The sequence below is a fragment of the Miscanthus floridulus genome, chromosome 7 (genome assembly GCF_019320115.1).
Source record: "Miscanthus floridulus cultivar M001 chromosome 7, ASM1932011v1, whole genome shotgun sequence".
Taxonomy (NCBI): domain Eukaryota; kingdom Viridiplantae; phylum Streptophyta; class Magnoliopsida; order Poales; family Poaceae; genus Miscanthus; species Miscanthus floridulus.
In genome coordinates this window covers 24,799,889-24,824,419 of record NC_089586.1, presented here as the reverse complement: position 1 = coordinate 24,824,419, position 24,531 = coordinate 24,799,889, and the positions used below count along the sequence as shown (strand labels likewise).

General features: G+C 45.7%; 2 pseudogenes; both read left to right on the top strand.

Moving 5' to 3' along the window:
• The first annotated feature begins 350 nt into the window (after positions 1-350).
• LOC136465229 (uncharacterized) lies at positions 351-2,656 on the top strand (annotated as a pseudogene).
• A 4,549-nt stretch (positions 2,657-7,205) lies between these two features.
• Positions 7,206-22,586, top strand: LOC136462864 (putative multidrug resistance protein; annotated as a pseudogene).
• The last annotated feature ends 1,945 nt before the right edge of the window (positions 22,587-24,531 follow it).

Here is a 24,531-nt window from a genome sequence, read left to right as displayed (position 1 = left end):
ACACAACACAATCAAGATCTTCTACTGTCTACTGTCATTGCTTAATTGGTATGCTTTCCTTTTCTTATGAACTTTGTCTCTGCATTTGGCTTAGAATTGCAGGTTGTGTGTGATCTGTGATGTGATGATTTGGTTTCTTAAAACTGGACTAAATTTCCCCTATAGTTCTTATTGATGGCTTGTGGTGAGATAATTTTTTAGCATCAAGTGTAGTGAAATTGATTTAATTTGGACAATTGTTTGGCATGATCTTTATTTTTTTGTTGAACAACCCAATCTGAACTGAATGATTTTTTATTTTGAGAGTAATATTTCACTATTTTGACACTGCATTTTGTAAAAGGTGCGTCATGGATAAAACATGGATGGATCAGCCTAGGTACATAATAAACCTATGACCATATACTAGAATCTGCATGCATAGGGTGTTTGGTCTGATATCTTGATCATCATTTGTAGGCAAACCCTTGTGTATAGAGAAGGAGTGGATATGTTTTTAGAGTTTGCCTTTAGTAATTCAGCAAAAGGAAATCAGATTTTGTGTCCCTGCAAGGCATGCAAGAACTCTTGTTGGAGTGTCCGTAGTATTGTACTTGAGCACTTGATATGTGAGGGATTTACAGATGGGTATATAACATGGGTGAATCATGGTGAACCTAGTTCCAGTTTTTTCACAAACAGCAGCCAACATGAAAGGGTAGAAGTAGGGGACCCAAATGAAGAGGATGACATTTCTGGTTTACTTCAAGACATAGCTGGGGGTTTAGATGTCCAGGGGGACTTAGAAGTAGACAACACGAAGCAGCACGATGAGGATATGGAAGCTTTTTACAAAATGGTAGAAGATGCTGGCAAGGAGCTATATCAAGGTTGCAAGTACTCAAAGCTACGTTTCATTGTAAGATTACTGCATATCAAATTCGTTGGGCGATGGAGTAACAAAAGCTTCGACATGCTATTAGAGTTACTTAAGGATGTCTTACCTGAAGAGTCATCACTTCCAAAAAACTTTAATGCTGCTAAAAAAATGGCAAAAGGTGTAGGACTTGGTTACGTGAAAATTCATGCATGTGAGAATGATTGCATACTGTTTTGGAAGGAGCATGCGAAGAAAGATGTATGTCCAAAATGTGAAACTTCAAGATGGAAATCAGAAAACAGTAGTCCTAGTGGAAAACATGTGCATAGGGTTCCTATGAAAGTTCTGCGTTACTTCCCTATAAAGAAAAGGCTGCAATGGTATTTTATGTGCTAAAAAACAGCAAGTGACACAAGGTGGCATGATGAAGAACGCACACAAGATGGTTTGTTGAGGCATCCTGCTGATGCTCCTTTCTAGAAAGATTTTGACTCTAAGCATCCAGTATTTTCATCAGAGAGTCAAAATCTTAGACTAGCTGTAGCTAGCGATGGCTTTAATCCTTTTAGGACCATGAAATCAACTTATAGCATTTGGCCTATTATTTTGATCCCATACAACCTTCCACCTTGGAAGTGTATGAAGCAATCAAATTTCATCCTATCCTTGTTGATCCCTGGACCTAAGGCACCTTGTGGTGATATGGAATTCTTTCTTGAGCCGTTGGTGGATGATATGGTAGAAATGTTTGTTCATGGTGTAAGAACATATGATGCTTCTAAGCGTGAACTCTTCCAACTACGTGCTGCCATAGTTTGCACCATATCTGATTTTCCAGGTCTAGGTTATTTGGTGGCATGTGTCACTTCTGGCAAAGTTGCATGTCCTGAATGTCACTTAGATACATGTTCTTTCCAACTAAAAAAGGGAGGCAAGTGTGTCTACATGGGCCATCATAGATTCTTAGATGCCGAACACAAGTTTCGGTTTGATGCAGATTCATTTGATGGTACTACAGAACTTAGGCTAGCACCTAGACCTCTTAGTGGAGAGGAAATATTGGAGCTGACAGCCAATATATGCACAACCTTCGGAAAGGACCCAGTAACCAAGAAGCCAGCCAAGCGTTAGTGCAATCCAACTACAGAGGAGCCATCCAAGCGAAAACGCAAGAAAGTTAATGAGCCACCAACTGTTTGGAAAAGAAAATCCATTTGGTTTAAGTTGCCATATTGGAAAGACCTACTTCTACGGCATAATTTTGATGTTATGCACATAGAAAAGAACGTGTGTCAGAATATTATTGACACACTTTTGGACACCGATGGAAAATCCAAGGATAACTTAAATGCTCGCTTGGACATCCAGAAGCTTGGCATTAGAAGTAATCTTCATCCTGTTAGTGTAGAAGATAACTTTTATTTACCTCCAACACAGTTTACAATGAGTCCTGATGATAGGGAAGCATTTTGCCAAGTATTGAAGGATGTGAAGTTCCTAGACGGTTATGCATCTGATATGCGTCGTAATGTGCAAGTTAAGGAGAAGAAGATAATTGGATTAAAGAGCCATGACAACCACATATTGTTGCAGCACTTACTTCCCATTGCTGTTCAGAATATACTGCCAGAAAGAGTAAGTGTAGCACTAATTCGTGTGAGCAATTTCTTCAAGAAGATCTACTCACCCACTATTCGTATCAGTGATATGCAAAAACTAGAGGCTAAAATAGCTGAGACACTAAGTGTCCTTGAGACTATAAAGAGGTTATATGATGATGATGACTTTTCTGAGTAGATGAGTGGTCCTTCGAGAGGAGCAACATAATGAGGTAATTTCCTTTGTGTTCTTGCTATGCCTTTAAGCTGAATCAGACCATATTGCATTGATATTAGTATTTTTACCCTACTAAAATATATTTTATGCTTCAGGGTGGCAGAGATGTGATACTATATAATGTAGTAAGGCCCTATGAAGTTGCTGTGGCAAATGCTACTGTTCAAACAAAGAACCCAAGGGCTATTGTTGGGGGTACTGCTCTTGGCATGCAGTTCTGTGAAGTGGTTGTTAACCATGTGTTTATGAGGAATGCTATACTACCCCGTCCATATGAAGGGGTCACCACCATTCTAGAGGCTCGTGGGAGATGCATTGCTTGGCCACATGACAGAGTAATGGTCTAACCTCTTTATATTCTTGAAGGATGACAAGAAGTCTCAGTATGCTCTTAGTAATATATTTGTTTTCTACTAGATGAAGGATGACAAGAAGTCATTGCAGCAGTCAAAAGGTGGTGGCATAGCTTGAAGGTATTTTACTTGAACATTTTGATGTATATATTTAGCTAGCAGAGGAAGCCATAACTATTTGTTAATTGCAACTGTTTAAAAAAATAGTTATTCATGTATGCAAAACCTTCTCCATGCTCCTCTCAAGCTCATGTAGATACTATTGCACTTGACGAAGTAGCACCTGTAAGGCTGTAACTCACATGAGCATACTGAGACAGATAAGGTCTCTGGCTCTCTGCTCAAAAACATACATCCTGTTTGTAGCATGTAAATCTTACTTTCAAGATATTGTACTTCTGCAATATGCATGTAGCACCCAAATGGAACACATGACAGCATATGAGACAGTTTGGTTCTGTAATGGTCCTTTACCAGCTAGAGTATAGTCAGGATCACCTAACCGAGCGGGAATAGCTTCTAGTTGATCTTGCTCTTGTATCTGATCCCACATTTATCTCGCGTTTGACTTCTTGATTTGCTCTGTGAGTAGTGGCATGTGTCATTTTGTTTTGTGCGTGCCGTTCGATTAGGTGCTACGTGGGTATAGTCAGGTGTCTGCCTTATTTCTTTGGCTGAACATAGTTACATGCCCAGGATATGTAATCTGCTCATCGTTACACATATTGCTTCTCATAATGCTACTATGTGTTCCATTTGGGCAGTATATTTTCTCCCATGATAGTTTCATTGGGTCATAGTATTTATTTAAAGATGTATGATACAGTAATATGTTTTGGGTTGTCTGGTCATAGTCAGGTATCTATCTTATACAATCTTGTGGTTGATACAGTTACATGACTGGTACACAGATGTCACTCATCGTTACTCATGTTGCCTTCACTTGCTGTCATGTGTTACATCTGAGTGCTACATCCATTTAAGAGTGCTCTATATTGCTCTTGTATAATTTTGTCCACTATAGGTTAGAAATACCATGTGACCCAATAATATGGCTGCAATGTATTGTCTGGACATAGTCAGGTATCTGTCAAATGCAATGCTGTGGTTGATACAGTTACATGTCCGGTAGAAAGACGTCATTCATTGTTCTTTATAATTTGGCTACTTGTTGGTAAATTTACCGCTGCCTTCACACTATGGCCAAGTTAGAATTTCCCCTGAAGGCCTGAAGTTTTCACTTGACTGTCCTGGTGATCGCAACCCTTCATTTGCTTTCGTGCCTTTTCTGTGGCTGGTGTATGCATTTTGCATGGGCGTCTTCACCTTTCCAGGAGTTGAGGTGCATGATCCCAACAATATGGCGAGATCCACTTTGGTCCCTCTAACTCTTTTTTGCCTTTTGAACTAGAAGGGTCATGCTTTAGTTAAAAGGCTTTGCATGTGTGGATGTTCTAGTTCTGGGCATATATGGATTCTTTTTCATCTCTTGCTAATTTTACTGCAGTTCAGCTTGTAATGATCGTTCTTTCTTTTTTGAATATGTACTCATCATCTTTAGTCTACTATTTGCTATTAGTGATATTTGTTACAATACAAGAGCATATATAATGCAGATGCAAAAAACATATATTTCAGATAGCATAGGTGCAGTTTTTAGTCCAAATGAGTCATTTGCTTCTCACTTGTCTAAACTGAGCCTTAAGCTATCGAAGATGGCACAATAGGGCATAGCAGATCATGTGTCTTTGCTTCTCTGGTACCTAGGTCGATGTGAGTATTAGACAGCATAGATGCATTCCATTAGTAAATTTTATCTATCGGCAAGCTGCAGTTCCATCTTTTGCTCCTTGTATGCATGTTTGTGCATCACATGAATAAATAGTTTAGTTCAGATTTGCCCATCACTAGTACCTGGGCAGTGCCCTTGTAGTAGTAGCTCATCTGAGGCAAGTATGCCAGGAAAACAGAGCTTATGGAGTAGAAAACATAGCAATATAAATGTGTCAATTGAAGGTCCAAGAGGCTGTAGATGCTTAGGTGCCATCTACACATAGCAATATAAATGTGTCCCATAATTTTGGAATTTTGCATACTGTGCATTTCATATTAGGAGTTAATGTACATAGCACATTGCACTGATATTTCACATTTTTTTCATGTTAGGTACTATGTGGTGTTGCAAGTATTTTGGATTGGCAAGCTTTTGAGGTTCGATCAAAGAGCTATTACATGTTCTGTAGAGTGGCAGCAACCATATGTGCACGAAGCTGGTGTTCAAGTATTTTGGAGTGGCAGCAACCATATGACAGCAACCATATTTTGGAGTGGCAGCAACCATGGAGTGGCAGCAACCATATGGCAGCAACCATACTATTGATCTCTTAGCTTTAGTCATAACCAATTAATACAAGGCTTGTACTATGTCTATACATATATGTATGTAACTGACTAATCTATATCTTGGACCTATATGGCTTTTTGTACTATGATCATTACTTGACCTTATATATATATATATATATATATATATATATATATATATATATATATATATATATATATATATATATATCAAGTTGGTGTATGTATGGAAGATCTAATATATTATTTATAAAAAAATCAAGTGAATTTGTTCAATGTGATGCCTTCTATATGAGCAAAAGTAGATTTGTCAAATTATGTTAATTGTAATTATATCTATATAGTTTTGTCGATAGTTTTTTTTTGTAGGGTATGGTTTGTAAAAGACCTTGGAAATGGTTTGGCCAACATACAAACTGTCGGCAAAGGTCTTAACTGTCGGCGTAGGTCTTAACTGTCGGCAAAGGTTTCAACTGTCGGCGTAGGTAGAGCATTTGCCTACACATAAAGTGTCGGCGATTCTGTTAACCGTCGACAAAAGTTTCGCCAACGGCTTCTAGCGTGACTGTTTCTAAACTGTCGGCAAAACTTTTCACGGGAGGTTATCTGTCGGCAAAGGTGCCCTTTGCCTACAATAGAAAGTGTCGGCAAAAGCACGTTGTGTTATAGTGGTGGCTTGAGCGGCAGTGATATGTTGCACAAAAAACTTTATAACTTTCTCATATAATGTTCGATGAAGGCGAACTTTATACCAAAGTTATAGTACTTGATGAGATCTACAACTTTGTAGTTCAAACTTTTTTTATTTGAGATCTTTTGGATGTCCAAATATACACCACAAGATTTTATATAGTTACTCCCTCCATTCCAAATATTATAAGTACTTTTTTGGTTTATCTATTTTTCTATGCATCTAGATATAATAATATGTCTAGATACGTAGCAAAATGGATGAGCCAAAAAAATTCAAAGTGACTTATAATTTAGAACAGATGGAGTAATATCAAAGGAGTCCATATGCTTTATATATAGTCAAGTGAGTGTGTAGTTGTAGTTAAGAATCTCGGATGGAGAAACAACTAAAATAAAAGTTATAGATATCGAAATGTTATGCAATTTTGTAGTTCACAAGATCAGACCGCAGGAGGAGGAGGAGGCTGGCGAAAGGACTCAACGATGGAGAACTGGCCGGCGAGGGGCTCAGCGGCGGCGGTAGGGTTTGCGAAAGCGAGGAAAGGTCGCAGGAGCGAACTGTCTCGTTGATATCATGCATGAGAGAGTATTAGGGTTTGGATAATGCTCGATTGACATTGATTAGTGATAATCATTGGGTACGTATAGGCAGGATGAGAGCCTAGGTTGGTAGGCTCAAGGGCCATGGGCTTACACTCTAAAAGGGGACGCTTATGATGTGAAGAGATGCCAAGGAATGGCGAGGAGCAGTGATGAACGACGACAAGTTTCGTCGTTGGTGACGAAACGGAGACTGATGGCGATGCCTACGAGAGACGATGATGGATGGCAAGGGAGTAGTGTCATGGTGACGAACGATGACGAGTGTTGGTGACGAAGTACTGGTGACGGACACCGAGTGACGCAGTGGGAAAACCGAACAGACGCACTGGTTTCCTTCACAAAACCTAGATTGCAATCATGGTTGGAGACGTGGAGTCACGCGCGCCCCACTCACCAATGGTGCTCTTCGAAAACATCAGTAATTAGAAGCAATATAGAACTGACATGATGTGTAGCATGCCCTGCTGACAAATGGGTGAGGACGAGTCTCTGCAGTCCGTGAAGACGAAGACGGCGCCAATGTTGAGGATGTTCACGATGTTGTTCAAGCACGCAGATGCAGTGGACGTTGCGCTGATGGTGGTGGGCCTGGTGGGCGCCATCGGCGACAGCATGTCCACGCCAGTGATGCTGGCCATCACCAGCCGCGTCTTCGACGACGCAGGCAGCGGCCCTGATCATCTCCAGCAGTTCGTCCCCAAGTTGAATGAGGTACGATGTGATCGAGTTAGTTCCATCTCTGATCTCCATCCAAATCCTAGCAGGCAATGTTACATGAACAACAACACTGATGCATCCACGGGGTCTCTATGTTCAGAACGTGAGGTATACCCTCTACTTGGCTATCGCACATGGGATCACGGCGTTCCTAGCTGAGCGTGCGCAGCGTATGCCGTTGCTCCGGCTGCTGGCTCTCACTCTCACACCGTGGATTTTGCCGCTATTCATGCAGAGGGGTACTGCTGGACGCGGACGGCAGAACGGCAGACGTCGCGGATGCGGCTGCAATAACTACGGGCGGTGCTCCACCAAGATGTGGAGTACTTCGACCTCAAGGCCAGCTCCACGTCGGAGGTGATCACCAGCGTCTCCAACGACAGCATCGCCGTGCAGGACGTGCTGAGCGAGAAACTGCCCAACTTCGTGATGAACGTCACCGTGTTCGTGGCCAGCTAGGCCGTCGCGTTCCTCCTGATGTGGTGCACTACGGGAGACGTGTGCTTTGCCGAGTGCTTAGGGCACTCGGCAAAGCCCCTATTGCACTTGGCAAAGGCTTTGCCGAGTGCCGCACTCGGCAAAGAAAAGTCGGCAAAGGTTTCTTTGCCGAGTGCCACATATCGGGCACTCGGTAAAGCCTTTGCCGAGTGTCACGTCAGCACTTGGCAAAAAAAACCGACGTCAACTCTGACGGCCACTTTGCCGAGTGCCACCTCAGCGGCACTCGGCAAAGAATTTTTTTTTTGAAAATTCTTTGCCGAGTGCCATACTCTTGCACTCGGCAAAGAAATTTTTCTTTTTTTAAAAAAAATCTTTGCCGAGTGCCATGGCTCTGGCACTCGGCAAAGCTGGGAAATTGGGTCTCTGCTTCCCAGCTTTGCCGAGTGCCATGGTCACGACACTCGGCAAAGCCCTCTTTGTCGAGTGTGGCACTCGGCAAAGAGGGAAAATGCTATTTTTTTTGGTTTTTTGCTTTCCATCAGCACAAACAAAGAAATCACATATATATCAACACACAGCACAGGATATATCACATACACATCCATATTCCATCACATACACATCCACCATCCATAATACATCACATACAAATCCATTGTCCATAATCCATCACATACATTCGCATCATCCATGACAATATCCATCACAATATATATATGTCTCTAGTAGTAGTCCAACATAAGGCTAAGTCTAACACAAGTCCATGCAACATGAAAAGAAACAAATAAACGGTACCTACTGCCAGCCTCCCCACCCGGAGTGTGAACTACCACCTTGAGGAGGGCCAGTTGTCCACCCGGCCTGTGGAGAAGGGCCACCTTGAGGAGTCAGGTTTGAACATGCTGACTATTGCTACACAAAGGAGAAGCGAATTCATGAGTATCTACAGGAGGGCCGCACAAACTAAAGGAATAAACAACCATATATACTCACTGGAGTCCCTACAGGAGGAGGAGGAGCCACAACTGGAGCGAGCAGCGACTGGGGCACGACCACACCTGGCAAGGCCTGAAGGCTCGCCATGAAGCTGAACATGTCCTATAGCCTCTACGCCTCGGCCACCCTCTAGGCTTGTACAACCTCCATCTCCAGCCGATGGGCCTCCGCCTGGGCCGCCTGCTGGGCCTCCAACCTCCACAAGTCGGCCTGCAACATTCCACCCGCAATGTTTAAACAATGCAAAGGCAAGGTAGATGTGTAAAAGCAATGAACGACGAATAAAATAGTACTAACCTGGAGTTCCGCCATCTGCTGCTGTGAGCTCTGCTGCCGAGAGCGTATGGGGAGGGAGGAGCTCGTGCTCCTTGCTCGAATCTCGGCGAGGTTGGGAATAGAGGCGGAGTCGACTGTGCTGTCACCCATCCAGTACCGGCCATGCTACTTCCCTCCTCCCATCCCCATCAGGAGGTCTGTGTCCAGGGGCTGGGTGGGCGGATCGAAGTCCTCCCCATGGTGCTCGCGGGCCGCCGAGGTGTACTCACTAAGCTTGCTATGGACGCTCGCGTTGGTGTACGCCTCGGGCCCGTCTGCCGGGTTGTAGGTGACTTCCGGGGCCGTCGCCTTGCCCTTGTGTGCCAGGGCGTACGCCATGAACTCGTTTCATTCCTAGCCTTGGTGCGCCTGGGACTACAAGGAAAACACAAAGATGATTACAAGTAATGAGAATTGAGCGTTAGAATAAATAAATAAAGATGAAAACACAAAGAAGATTACCCATGTCTGGGCATACGTGCTGAGGCTCTGGTTGCCTTGGTGGTGTGGCGCCCCACCCATCTGTAGGCGGCAGTCCCAACAGATGTTGTGCTTCTCCGCCCACTCCTCCGAGAGCCACCTGTCCACAATGGCCTCCCAGCAGAGGCGGTGCCTGGCGCACCAATCAGGACAATGCTGCATGCCATCAAGTTATTGATATGTCAGAAGATGAAATGAAGCCTACCTATTCTTCATGGAAGGAGTCAGTATTAATGTTTCGTACTTACTGAGAGGTACTGCTCCTTGGTGAGCGTCCTGGTCCTGGCATCGGCCTTCCTCACCACCTGACCAAGGATGTCGGCGCTATAGTTGATGATGCACTGAGCCACGTCTCGTGGTACAGGTCCAAGAGTCGGGACCTACAGACCTTGTCCTACACTCGCACCGCCCGGTCCTCAAACCCTTTGTTGCACCTGAAGAAGTCCTGCATACAGACATCATGTATCATTTCATTATTTCAAGAACGACCAGAACTCGCTGTCCTCGGTGGCGTAGAAGTGGTCCCACGTCCAGGGCGGCGAAGTCACCGAGGCGTAGGTGACCATGCTAGGGTAGTGCTGCCGAATCAGAAGGCCTAGGGTGCCATTGATGTGCCGGCCCATTCCGGACATAACTTCCTAGTTGCTGCAAGAGTCATTAAGAAGAATTGTTAGTCTCCAGTTCGATTTTCAACATGTCATATGAAATAGTAGTGAAATAATACTTACTTGTCGCCGCTGGGTCGAATCACCGGGCGCCGATGAAGTGGGATCGGCCGCGCCGGGAGCTACGTGGGCCCACACAAGTAGACTCCCGACGAGGTAGAGCCAGAGGCAGTGCAAGTGGAACCCCCTGCTGTCGCTTTCACCGCCTCCCCGTGGTCCGACGAGTCAGAGGAAGTGCCACCCCCTCCTATGTGTAGGCCCACCACCTGGTCATCCTCGTCCACCGACGGGGTGGCAGCTAGCTACACCCTCATCCTTGGACAACCGCGGGGGCGGCCGCTCCTCGTCCTCCTCATCGATAGCTCCGGCAAGGGGTCCTCCTCAGCGTGGGGTGGTGAGCGCTCCCTCATGTAGAGGGAGTTGACCCCCCGACGGGCCTACCTTCCGCCCGGCATTTTGTCGAGTGCCTGCAATTTCAAAGAGTAAACCAATTAGCACAGTTAAATTACAAGTACTTATAAAGGGATGCAAAATGAACGAAACATAATTGTAATAATAATAATAATAATATAGTATTACATGAATTAGAAATATTCTTCACGATCGGCAGTGGCTGGATCATAGGTGTCGTCATCACTATCAATATTGTCGAGTAAATCAGGCTCATCTCCATCATTGTCATCATTGTCATCGCCTAACTGTAATCGCTCAAGCATTTGTAAGTCCTTAGCATTTTGCACCTCTTCTCTGTCGTCCTCATCTCCATCATCCTGATCAATGTCATTGTCTACTTCCATGCTCATCAGCGAAAACATGTCTATGTCAAACCTCCCTTCTAGCCCCTCTGGTTGATAGAACTCCCATGTGTTTGGGTCAAAGTTGTAATCCTCATCGTTTGGGATAGGCAGTTTACCATGCGGCAATACCAACTGCACAAGGTACCAACCGATAAGATTGGGGTCTTTTTGGCATGCCCATGGGAGATAATAAACTTGCATGGCCTATTGAGCCATAATATAGACATCCTCTCCTTGATAGACAGAATCCTATCGAATTTCGACTTGTCCAATCTCAGGGGCTATTCTCGTGACATTAGGATCGAACCAATGGCATTTGAATACAACTTGATTAGGAGCTTTGCAACACTCAAAATTGAGCTCGTATATTTCTTCTACTATGCCATAGTAGTCGCGCTCATCGGTGCCGGGCATACGAACTCTGGTATTCGTGGTTTTCCGATTGGGCCGACTCCGCTCGTAGTTTCTTGTGTGAAAGCGATAGCCATTCACATCATAAACGGTGAATGACTTGACCTTGTAGGCAAAGCCTTTGGCGAGCCCTTTCAACTCAGCATCCATTTCCGCATCCTTGCGGGCCTGCAAGGTGAGGCCGGATAGATCGTTACATTACTCGCTCGTAGGAGCAAAGTGGGATGTCAAAGATTGAACGAGGTAAATTGGACGGTACCTTCGTATCAAACCAGGATATGAAATCGGGCACACCATCTTTGAGAAGACTATCTTCTTCTTGAGGGGAAGGAGCCCTATTCCCTCTCCAGTATTTATTCAGAAATTCCCTGAAAAAACAAGAGATAAGGGGGTTTGATAGATGGAGGATAGTGACAAGGGCATATGTAACAAGCTCATTGAGAACTTACTGCACATAAGGCTTCACTTCGTCAAGGTTCAACAACACATACAACATGATAGTGCGCCACTCATCATGCCGCAAGGTCTTGGTGCCCGATGTACTTGCCTTTCCGAGTTGCCCTTTGAAAAGGCTGAGGTTCGATGAACTCTTGTCCGCGTTGTAACGAGGGGGACGATTGTGCACGCTGGGAAGGTCATCCTTATAGTATGCTGTTGTGAAGTTTGACACCTCCTCCAGAATGAATGCCTCTGCCACATAAGCCTCAATTTTGGCTTTATTTCTACACTTTTTCTGAAGAATCTTTAGACATCTCTCAATTGTATAGCACCAACAGGCCTGCATGGGCCCCCCCATTTGTGCCTCGTACGGTAGGTGCAAAATTAGATGCTGCATCGCTAGGAAGAAGCCGGGTGGGAAGATCTTCTCCAACTTGCAGAGCAACACAGGTGCCACTTTCTCCAAGTCATTCATCACGTCCCGAGATAACTCCTTGGCACAAAGCTGGCAGAAGAAATAGCTCAACTCTGCCAGCACGCACCACACATGCTCAGGGACGTATCCTCGAGTCATCGCAGGAAGGAGCCGCTCAATCCATATGTGGTAGTCATGACTCTTCATCCCTAAGACTCGCATAGTGGACAAGTTCACTCCCCTACTCAAATTCACCGCATGCCCATCAGGGAACATTAACGTCTAGATCCACTGTAGTACTTCCTTCCTTTGGTCCTTTTTCAAGACAAAATCGACCGGAGTCCTTCTCCATTTCTTACCGGGCACGGGAGGCTTCATCACTTGCTTTGGCCTATCGCACATCGTTGCTAGGTCCAGTCTAGCCTTAATGTTGTCCTTTGACTTATTAGGAATGTCCATGAGTGTTGCAAAAAGCGCCTCGATGATATTCTTTTCTGTGTGCATTACATCAATGTTGTGTGGAAGAAGGTCATTGAAATAGGGGAGCCTAGTCAAGCCCGATTTATGAGTCCACTGGTGTTCCTCACCATATCCAATAAAACCACCTTTCTCTTTATCATCTTTGAGAGCCTCTATCTCAGCACGGACCTCGGCACCGGTCATCATCTGAGGTGCAGGGTCGGTGACTTGAACCCCTTTCCTGAAGTTCTTGACGTCTCATCTGAATGGATGGTCAAGAGGGAGTAATTGACGATGTTGGTCAAATGAAGAAAACTTACCACCCCTCTTCAGCCAAGTGAACCTCACAGCTGTCTTGCATATTGGGCATGGGAACTTCCCGTGAACACACCACGCACAGAATATGCCATACGCCAGGAAGTCATGCAGGAAGTAGTGGTACCACATATGCATTGTGAAGTTCTTCTTTGTAGCTCGGTCGTATGTCAGTACCCCCTTTTCCCAAGCAAGGATCAATTCATCAATGAGAGGCTCCATGAACAAACCCATCTTGTTCCTCGGGTGTCCAGGAATTATCAGTGACAAGAATACGTTCTTGGGTTGAAACATGACACCGGGGGGGGGGGGGAGATTGAGGGGGATCACGAACACGGGCCAACAAGTGTACGTGGCCGCCAGCAATCCATAGGGGTTGAACCCATCTGTTGCCAGCGCTACACGTACATTCCGAGCCTCCTCAGCTTTACTATGATGTATGCCATTGAAATGGGTCCATGCATCACCATCCGATGGGTGTACCATCTTGTCAGCATTGTATCTTTTGCCATGTTTGTGCCATGTCATCTCTTTTGCGGACTCCTCTGTCATGTACAACCGTTGGATCCTCGGTATGATAGGAAGGTACCGTAGGACCTTCGCGGGGATACCAAGCTATTCCTTCTTGCCATCACTAGTGTCGACCTCTAGATACCTAGAGGATTTGAACTTTGGACAGTGCGTTGCTTTCTCGTGATCTTTCCTAAATAGGAAGCAACCATTCGGACAAGCATGGATGTGCTCATACGACATCTTAAGGGCACGAAGAAATTTCTGTGACTCGTACAAGTTCTTCAGCAGAATGTGACCCTCCGGAAGCAGGGATCCAACAACTGCCAACATACCATCGAAGTTGTCTCGACTCATGCTACACTGCGACTTGAACGCCATTAGGCGTCCAATGGCATCTAGTTGCGAAACCATTGTCTTTTCGTGAAGGGGCTTCTGTGCCAAAGACAGCATATCATAGTATGCCTTTGCGGATTCCTCTGGCTCATCCTCTAATCCTTCACTAAATCGTGCCTCCTAAAAGTCATCCATCTAGTCTGCTACCCCGGCATCTCCATCAAAAGCCTCGAGGCGTGGTCTCACCACCTCCTCTCTAATACGATCGGCTTCACCATGGTGGATCCAGCAGGTATAGTTTGGCATGAATCCATACTTGCAAAGATCTTCCCCCACGTTCTTCCTATTCTTTCTTACACGGTTGTCACATTTGCTGCAGGGACACAGCATCCGACTCGACCCTCTAGCAGCCTCGCCAAATGAATGATCCAAGAAAGCATTAGTCTTAGTCATCCATTCTGGGGTCATACTTGCGTGGCCCGTGTACATCCAATCATGGTTCTCCATCCTCTAGCATATACATATGTAAGCGAGTAATATAACCAGCAATTGCATATGCACGGCGTTCCTACCATCTAATAGGTGAGGATAGGTCCTAATCCCACCCGCAGATGCGTATATGAGGCCAGTTTCAATGCTCCGCTCCTATCTGAGATAGAATTTCGATAGCACCTCCTCGCTGTTCTCCCGATACATGTCCTGCAAGGGAGAGTGTGTATCCGGAGAACAACAGGGAGGTGATGCCGAAAGTCTGTCTCGGACTAGAGCAAACCATGGAAACTAATCTCATCTATGCATCCGCGGGCTGTCCAAAATACGTGGACAATCCGAAAGAGATACGGTCGCAGATATGCAAAGATCTGCATACATTCGACCGTATCTCTTTCGAACGGGAGACGCCTAACTAGGCTATGTGACCATATAAAACATGCATGCAAAGGAGGAGGGGGTTATACCTAGGGTGGTGGTGGAGTCAGGCTAGCGGGGCAGTGGCATGTCGATGCAGTGGCGAGGCGATGCGGTGCAGGCAGACCAGCAGCGCCGATGAAGACGATCGGGGTCGCCGAGTCCCTCCCACGGGTCCTTCTCCTACATAAAAAGGCAATAGGTTAGAATCCATTGAAAATTTTGGCAGCACCTCCCCTGCACGAGGAGGTTTCCAAAACCTGCAAGAAATGTAGGCGCGATGGCCAACAACCATATATATACCAAACATAGGCACGAAGGCCAACAAACATATATATACCAAGACGAGCCATCTACTTTAGTTCTCTTTCCATGTAGATGAAAGTATCGAAGTAGTACAACAACAAGTACTACTACCACTACAACTACTACTAACACTAATACTACTACTACTAACACTACTACTATCACTACTTACTACTAACAATACTACTAACACTACTAACTACTAACTACTACTACTTATTAACTACTACTAACACAACTAAGTACTACTACTAACTAGTACATGTGTAGGGCATACCTTCGCGATGAGAATGGCAACAACGAGGGTCGGCGACGACGACGGGGACGACTGCAGTGGCATGAGGGTCGACGGGCCTAGGCCGGCACCTTCCTTCTCCTCTCCTTCTCCTTCTCCTCCTCTCTTCTCCCCTCCTCCTTCTCTTCTCCCCTACCTCCTCCTCCTCTCTTCTGCAGTGGCCACCGGTGGGGGAGGTGGCCGCCGAGGGGGGCGCGTAGGCGGGGGAGGTGGCCGCCAAGGGGGCCGCGCGCGGGCGGTGGAGGCTGGGCGGGGGCGGTGGCCACGGCGCGCCTCCTCCTCCTCTCTTCTGTAGTGGCCGCCGAGGGGGGCGCGCAGGCGGGGGAGGTGGCCGCCGAGGGGGACGGCGCGGGTGGTGGAGGCCGGGCGGGGGCGGTGGCCGCCGGCGGGGCGCACCGCGGTGGCGCTGGGGCCCGCGCGGGGAGGCGGCCCGGGGGCGCCGGCCGGCGTGGGGCCGCCGCACGGGGAGGCACGGTGGCCGGCGATGTGCGGAGGCGCGGGCCGGCGATGTGCGGCGGCGGCGGCTGAGGGAGAGAGAGGTGAGAGGGAGAGAGAAATGAGAGAAAGAGAGAGAGAGCGCGCCGGCCGGGCGCGGGTGAAGGGATAAGGCGGCTTTGCCGAGTGCCAGATCGGCGGCACTCAGCAAAGTCAATTTTCTTCACCGAGTGTCGTGATCTGACACTCGGCGAAGTTTTAAAAAAAATTTAGCAGCTCTTTGCCGAGTGCCAGCTGGGCGGCACTCGACAAAGTTATTACTTTGCCGAGTGCCAACCCTAGGCACTCGGCAAAATAAATTTTTTTGGGTTTTTTGCCACCAATTTTTTTGAAGCTTTAGTACACTACCACAAACACAATGTTTAAATTTGGGACGTTTTCATTGCCTTTTGGCATATTTCTACAGTTTATTTTGTTTTGTTGAATTTTTCCGGAAAATGTAAGTTTGAACTGCAGGTGCATTGAATAATGGATTACATTCGTTCAAAAAATATTATCATTGTTTCTTAGTGTAAATTTAGGCTAAATCCAGAAACTGTCTCAAAATTTCGATCAACGTGCTCACGGGGCAACGCCGCCAACTTGCGTGGGAGTGGTTTTTTAATTGTATAAAATGCGAACGAATTCCGAAAATCATGAAACTTGTCGAGTTGTCGCCATATCATATGCGTATGCTGTGGAAAAAAATTGAAAAAGTTTCGACCACGTTGTCACGTACGATGCTCACAAACCAGGACATCTCCACATGTGATGCTCACAAACCAGGACATCTCCACATGTGATATCACATGTGGAGATGTCCTGGTTTATGAGCATCGTACGTAACAACGTGGTCGAAAGTTTTTCAATTTTTTTCCACGGCATACGCATACGATATGGCGACAACTCGACAAGTTTCATGATTTTCAGAATTCGTTCGCATTTTTTACAATTAAAAAACCACTCTCACGCAAGTTGGCGGCGTTGCCCCGTGAGCACGTTCAAGTTGGCGGCGTTGCCCCGTGAGCACGTTAATCGAAATTTTGAGACAGTTCTTGGATTTAGCCTAAATTTACACTAAGCAACAAGGATAACATTTTTTGAACGAATGTAATCCATTATTCGATGCACCTGCAGTTCAAACTTATATTTTCTGAAAAAAATTCAACAAAATAAAATAAACTATAGAAATATGCCAAAAGGCAATAAAAATGTCCTAAATTTAAACATGTTGTTTGTGGTAGTGTACTAGAGCTTCAAAAAAATTTGGTGGCAAAAAAAAAAAATTTCCGAGTGCCAAGTTTTAGCACTCGGTAAAATAAATTCTTTGCCAAGTGCCAAACGGGAGGCACTCGGCAAAGAGGACGTCGCTGGATGCTGTTAGGCCCCTACCAATCTTTGCCGAGTGTCTGCCTTTGCTGAGTGTGAGGCACTCGGCAAAGACAACTTTTGCCGAGTGCAGGTCTTTGCCGAGTGCCAGGCCTCTTTGCCGAGTACCATATTTTGCCGAGTGCGACGCTCGGCAAAGCAGATCTTTGCCGAGTGCCCGAAATTTAGTACTCGGCAAAGATTTTTGCACTCGACAAATCACGTGTTTTCCGTAGTGGCGGCTCACGCTGGTGGCGCTGCTGCTGCTCATCATCCCCGGCTTCCTCTACAGCCGCGTCCAGATCAGCCTGGCGCGCCGGATCAGGGAGCTGTACACCCGCCCGGGCGCCATCGCCGAGCAGGCCGTCTCGTCTGTGCGCACCGTGTACTCGTTAGTCGCGGAGACGTCCACCGCGGCGCGGTTCGCCGCGGCGCTGTACGAGTCGGTGCGGCTCGGGCTCAAGCAGGGGCTCGCCAAGGGCCTTGCCCTCGGCAGCGGTGGCTTCCGCATCGCCATCTTGGCCTTCACCGTCTGGTACGGCAGCCGCCTCGTCATGTACCACGGCTACAAGGGTGGCACCGTCTACAACGTCGCGCTCGTCATCGTATTCGGAGGCGGGTACGTCGGCGAAGCTAGCTGTAAATTTTGTTTCGATGATACTTACTAGACGCCGACACCATTGACGATCGAACCACGCATGCAGAGCACTGGGGACGGAGCTGTCAAACATCAAGTACTTGTCAGAGGCGACCTCGGCGGCGGAGAGGATCATGGAGCTGATCAGGCGGGTTCCCAAGATAGACTCAGAGAGTGGCGACGGCGACGTGCTGGACAACGTCACCGGCGAGGTGGAGTTCAGGAACGTGGAGTTCTGCTACCCGTCGCGACCCAAGAGCCCCATCTTCGTCAACTTCAGCCTGCACGTTCCGGCCGGGCGCTCGGTGGTGCTGGTGGGCGACAGTGGGTCAGGGAAGTCGACGGTGGTCGCGCTGCTCGAGCGCTTCTACGACCCGTCGGCGGGGGAAGTAACCCTTGACGGCGTGGACATCCGGCGGCTGCGGCTCAAGTGGCTGCGCGCGCAGATGGGGCTCGTCAGCCAGGAACCGGCACTGTTCGCGACGTCGATCAGGGAGAATATCCTGTTGGGCAAGGAGGACGGCACGGAGGAGGAGGTCATCGCCGCGGCAAAGGCGGCCAACGCCCACAGTTTCATCTCGCAGTTGCCGCGGGGATACGACACGCTCACACGCAGGTAGCATCTTCTCCTTGATTGCACTAGCGCTTTCTCTTTTTTATTAAAAAACTACTTTACGAAAAGCCAAAGCATTATAAGATTTTTTTTCTTTTTTTTTGTTTCTACATATACTAAGTTGAGTTTTATTAAGTAAAAATTGTGTAGGGTGATAGCGGACATATCATAAGTTAAGTTAGAAAAGTAGAATGTATTTTTCGTAATCATTATTCATAAATTTTTGTATCTCTTGTGTTAATTTATAATTGATGTCCTAACCTATCGAACTAATGACTAAAAATCTATAATTTATTTTTTAATATAAGTATGATGTCCATCGTGACCCTTAATTTAACTTTAAAATCAACTGGTAGGTGGATAAATGAAAAGTATAAATCTCATTAACAGGTCCAATAACAACAAAGCCTTTCACTCCCAAGTAAGTTGGGGTCGGTTAGAGTTAAAACCCAATATAAGCCTCTAGTCACGGTTCAGGCACGTCAATATCTGCTTTTGAAGCACTCCTATCCAAATACAGATCTATATGTATATCACAACCTTTCAAATCTTTTTTTATAACCTATTAAAATAGTTGGTAGTAATTTGAATTGAAAATTATTATAGAGGTTATCCAAACACAAGTCTTACTTGCAATAGTAATTTAGACTTTATATTTAAATCTATAATGTTAATGTGGTTCGCCATGTAGCTAAACATCAATGTCGATAAATGATAATAAATATCAAAGAAAAATTACAAATAAACAAGAAGAGTAGTTGCATTGAAGGCAATATTATTGCAATCTATGCGTAAATAATGCACACAAAAAGTTAGAATGTTCACAAAGAAGATGACGAGACCTATCTGGTATATTGAGCCAAAGTACACACTTATTGAGTAACCTTATCATCTTTAAAGATGGATAACCTTAGCATCTTTCCATTGTGACAAAAGCACACACTTATTGAGTAGAATGATCACTTCAAAGTTCAAACAATCACATATTGAGCCAAGATGCTTAATTTATTGATGTTTTAATCATTGAAAAAGATAAAGAAGGCATATATATGCGGGCCCTTGACAACTTATGTATTCAGTTCACGACAACGGGAAGGTAAATTCATATAAATTAAATATGCAATAACTTGTTAAAACAATATATCATTGAGCAAAAGTTTCAAGAGACAAACTGAACAGACATGTCAATTTACATATGTGTCTATAACTTCAAATATATATATTCTTCTAACTAGGGGATGTCTTGACCATTTTTCAATAGTCGTGTATCGTGCAATGTACACACTTACTATTAAAAAAGTTTTTAATTGGAATAAAGAATGTTGTGCAAACAAAAGTTTGTCGAGGCAATTAGCTAGCACCAAACATGCCAAAATTACTAAAGTAATTAACAAAGTCAATTCTCTATATTCATGCCACAACAAACTGCAGTTAACCTTTTTGTTTCAAGAAACTACATATGATTACAAGTGTTAGATCAACATGAAACAAGTTCATTTTATTTGCATACATTGTCCAAATCCTTAGAACTTAGACCTTTCAATGAAATATAAGTTTATTTTTTACTTGGACACTAATGAAATACATACTAAAAACAGGTGGGTGAGCGTGGTATCCAAATGTCTGGAGGACAGAAGCAAAGGATTGCTATTGCTAGAGCAATCCTGAAGTCACCCAAGATCCTCCTCCTTGATGAAGCTACTAGTGCATTAGACACTAATTCAGAGCATGTGGTCCAGGAGGCACTTGACCTGGCCTCCATGGGCCGAACTACTATTATCATTGCACATCGGCTCTCCACCATACGAAATGCTCATTTGATTGCTGTCATGAAGTCTGGTGAGGTCAAGGAGTTGGGCTCCCATGATGAGCTCATTGCCAATGAGAATGGCCTTTACTCAACTCTTGTCCACCTTCAACAGACCAGAGATCCAATTGAGACTACCGAGGTTTGTGAGACTAGAAATGCATATGTTATGTTGCAATCAAACAGCCAAAGTAGGGGTTTCTCTGCAGCAAGTAGGTCGATCTCAACAGGGTCAATGGGTGATACAAAAGACAATGGTAACATAGAGAATCCAAAGCTTCCTGTGCCATCCTTCAAGAGGCTACTAATGCTCAATGCACCAGAGTGGAAGCAGGGGTTGTTGGGGAGCTTTAGTGCAATTGTCTCTGGAGGCATACAACCTGCGTTTTGCTATATCATGGGCAGCATGATTTCGATCTACTTCTCTACAGATCATGAAGAGATCAAGGAGAAAACAAGGATGTACGCACTTATCTCCATCGGCCTTGCAATGCTCACGTTCATGGTTAATATTGGGAACACTACAATTTTGCATCCATGGGGGAATACCTCACCAAGAGGGTCAGAGAACAAATGCTCGCTAAATTTCTCACTTTCGAGATTGGGTGGTTTGACTATGATGACAACTCTAGTAGTTCCATATGCTCATGGCTTACCACTGATGCCAACACTGTAAGTACAAAATAAGGCTAGTAATATTTAGAAGAGAATAATACTTGACCAGACGTAACATTTGTGTTACAGGTGAGGTCGCTTGTGGGTGATCGAATGTCTCTAGTGATCTATACAGTTTCAACTGTTCTAACTGCCTACATCATGGGTCTGGTGATTGCTTGGCGTTTAGCAATTTTGATAATTGCAGTGCAGCCATTTAGCATTATCTGCTATTATACTCGCTATGTCTTATTAAAGAGCATGTCTGAGAAATCAACACAAGCACAAGCCGAATGTAGTAAGCTAGCTGCTGAGGCTGTTTCTAATCTTCGAACCATAACTGCTTTCTCATCCCAGAACCGCATCATGCGCCTGTTTGAGCAAGCACAAGAAGGTCCATGCAAGGAAAGCATAAGACAGTCCTGGTTTGCAGGTATTGGCCTCGGCACCTCCACAAGCCTTTTGAGATGCACATGGGCACTCACCTTCTGGTATACTGGCATACTCCTGGCTGGGCACCATATTACTGCAAAGGCCTTCTTCCAAACCTTTCTAATTCTAATAAGCACAACATTGGTGATAGCAGATGCAGGTAGTATGACAGCAGATCTTGCTAAGGGTGCTGATGCAGTTGCTTCAGTGTTTGCCGTTCTTGACAGGGAAACAGAAATGGATCCTGACAGCCCTGAGGGATACAAACCAGAAAAGCTCAAAGGCGAAGTGGACATTAGAGGAGTTGATTTTGCATATCCATCAAGACCAGATGTGATCATCTTTAAGAGATTCTCCTTGAGCATCCAACCAGCTAAGTCAACAGCACTTGTTGGGCAAAGTGGTTCAGGCAAATCAACCATCATTGGGCTTATAGAGAGGTTCTATGATCCATCTAGCGGGGTAGTAGAGATCGATCATAAAGACATCAAAGCAAACAATCTTCGGTCCTTGCGACAGCACATTGGGCTAGTCAGCCAAGAGCCAACACTACTTGCAGGTACCATTAGAGAGAACATTGTGTATGGCACAGAAGTAGCTAGTAAGGAAGAAATTGAGAATGCAGCAAGGTCAGCAAATGCACACGACTTCATTAGCAACCTCAAGGACGGATATGAGACAGTGTGGTGAGCAAGGTGTTCAACTGTCTGGAGGACAGAAGCAGCGCATTGCAATCGCTCGTGCAATATTGAAGAACCATGCTATCTTGCTACTTGATGAAGCTACTAGTGCATTGGACAGCTAGTCTGAGAAGGTGGTCCAAGAGGCATTGACTGTTGGTCGGCAGGACAAGTGTAGTGGTGGCACACAGGCTGAGCACTATTCAAAATTGCGACATGATTATTGTGCTTGAGAAAGGAGCTGTTGTGGAGACAGGCACACATGCATCCCTCATGGCCAAGGGTCCCGCTGGAACATACTTTGGATTAGTTAATTTGCAGCAAGGAGGCAACCAAGTGAACAACGTTGTGGTTTTGCATGAGAACACATCAATTCCAAATTTGCAGCCTTAAATCAGCACTTTGGATTAACCAGCAAGGAGGCGGCAAGAGTGCTGGGCAAACAATTAAAATATCATTAAAAAAATGAGCTATCTCCCATTGATCAATTAATACATAGTATAGTAGTGTGTCAACCTTGTAATTTCTTGATGTAGCTGTTGTTGGATATGTATTTGCAGTTGCAGCTTTGTGAAGAGGTCAAGGAACATGACAGAAGATATGCATTAGGTTGTATTTAATCTTATTTTTCTGCTACTTGTTTGATGAAACTATTAACCCTCTTTGGCCAAACAAATTACTAAATATTTTAACGCCATGAACTCCATCAATGTAACAGGTAGCAGAATTGAAAGTTACAGGAAAAAACACTACCAAAGCAACAAAAGTGGAGCAGAAGTTATTTCTTTCAAGTGTTACTAGCTTATGATTTGCAGGTGTGTGCGTCTCATGTAACGATCAGCACATTTAGGACGATGAACCATAATTAAGCGTGCTCACATCAAACTCACATTGATGCGTGCAACTTGTACGCTCTACCGGCAGTGCTTGTTTGCTGAAAATCTTCAAGGAAGAATTAGCAAAGAGGAGACAGTTCATGGAGCATTACCAAACTCCCATCAGCAACTCTACCAACCATCAATCCATTCTATTTGAACCTGAATGTTGGGGGCAGGGCTGGCCTTTGGGCACCCCAGTCGGGTCCCGGACGCCGCCCTACTTTCGTGAGTAAAGGCGCACCTAGCATTTCGCTTGGGTGAAATGGCAAAACATACAAGCAGAAGGGAAAGACTTTGTGTCGTGGCGCTGTCTTTCAGCCAAAGCGGGACGACGGCGGATTCAACAGCACCCTTTTGCCAATGTCGCCCATGATCCATGGTCGGCTTGGTCATTTTGCTTAGGCGAATGGGACGGCGACGCTGCCAGGCGGGGATCGGTCCTCTCGCCTTGGCGAAAGGAACGGCTCAGCCTGGAAAAGCTCGGCCGGTGCTGTTGCATCGACTAGGACTATTCGCCTGGGTGAATAGTCTTTGGTGATCCATTTAATTGTTTTTGCAGGTTTTGCTGGAGGAGTAGCCAGCCGTCTTCATGGTGCCGGCAGCCTCCATTCACTGGGGCCCGCACGGTCGGCTGGGAGGCGACATGAGGCAGGGCCGGTCCAGATCCCCGGGGTCGGCGTTACCCGAGGCGGGCGGCAACTCCGAATGGTGGACAAGCCCATGGTTTCAGGGAATATTCTCGGAATGTGTAGTAGTTAGAAGGGCATTCTTGTCTGGAGAAAAGCCCACGGATGTGTATAAATAACCCCTGTCGGGGGAGTGTAAAAAGGGGGAACAAGGTCAATGAAATTGTCCGTTTTGTTTCGCATACGTATTCCCTTCACTTCATTTCGCATCTGAGTTCGCTCGCGATAACCTGGTGTTCAAAGGCTTGGGCCTTGAACAACATTGACACCCACCGTGGTTGTTGCTCGAGCTTATCATGCCACCAAAGAAGTCGAAGATATCAACGGATAGAGCAGAACCATCCGCGGCAGCAGCCGCCGCTATAGCAGCGGAGGCAGCTGCGCGAAGCGATGCAGCAACGGGAACGGAGCCACGTGCGCCGCAGCCGCAGCTGGATAGCTCCACAGCGACTAGAGCGCGAGAGAAAACGCCAGAAGGCGACGTCGAAGAGGTCGAGCTCGGCCAAAACGGTAACGAGATTGAGGAAGACGAAGAGGGCGAAATCACCAAATAGGCAAAAGATCTGAAAAAATTGGACCAGTATCAACAGGATTTCCTCGTGCTGCAGCATGAAAAGGAATAGTTGTTGATGCAGACAACGGCTCAAAATAGGGCAGAACAAATGTAGGGAGCAATCAGGCAAGCTGAGATTGAAAGAGAAAGGCTGGTACACGAGATCCAGGGTCTGCACGGAGCTACGGCAGGCGGAAGCGCCGGTCGGGGAGGCGGAAACACAATAATACTAGACACAA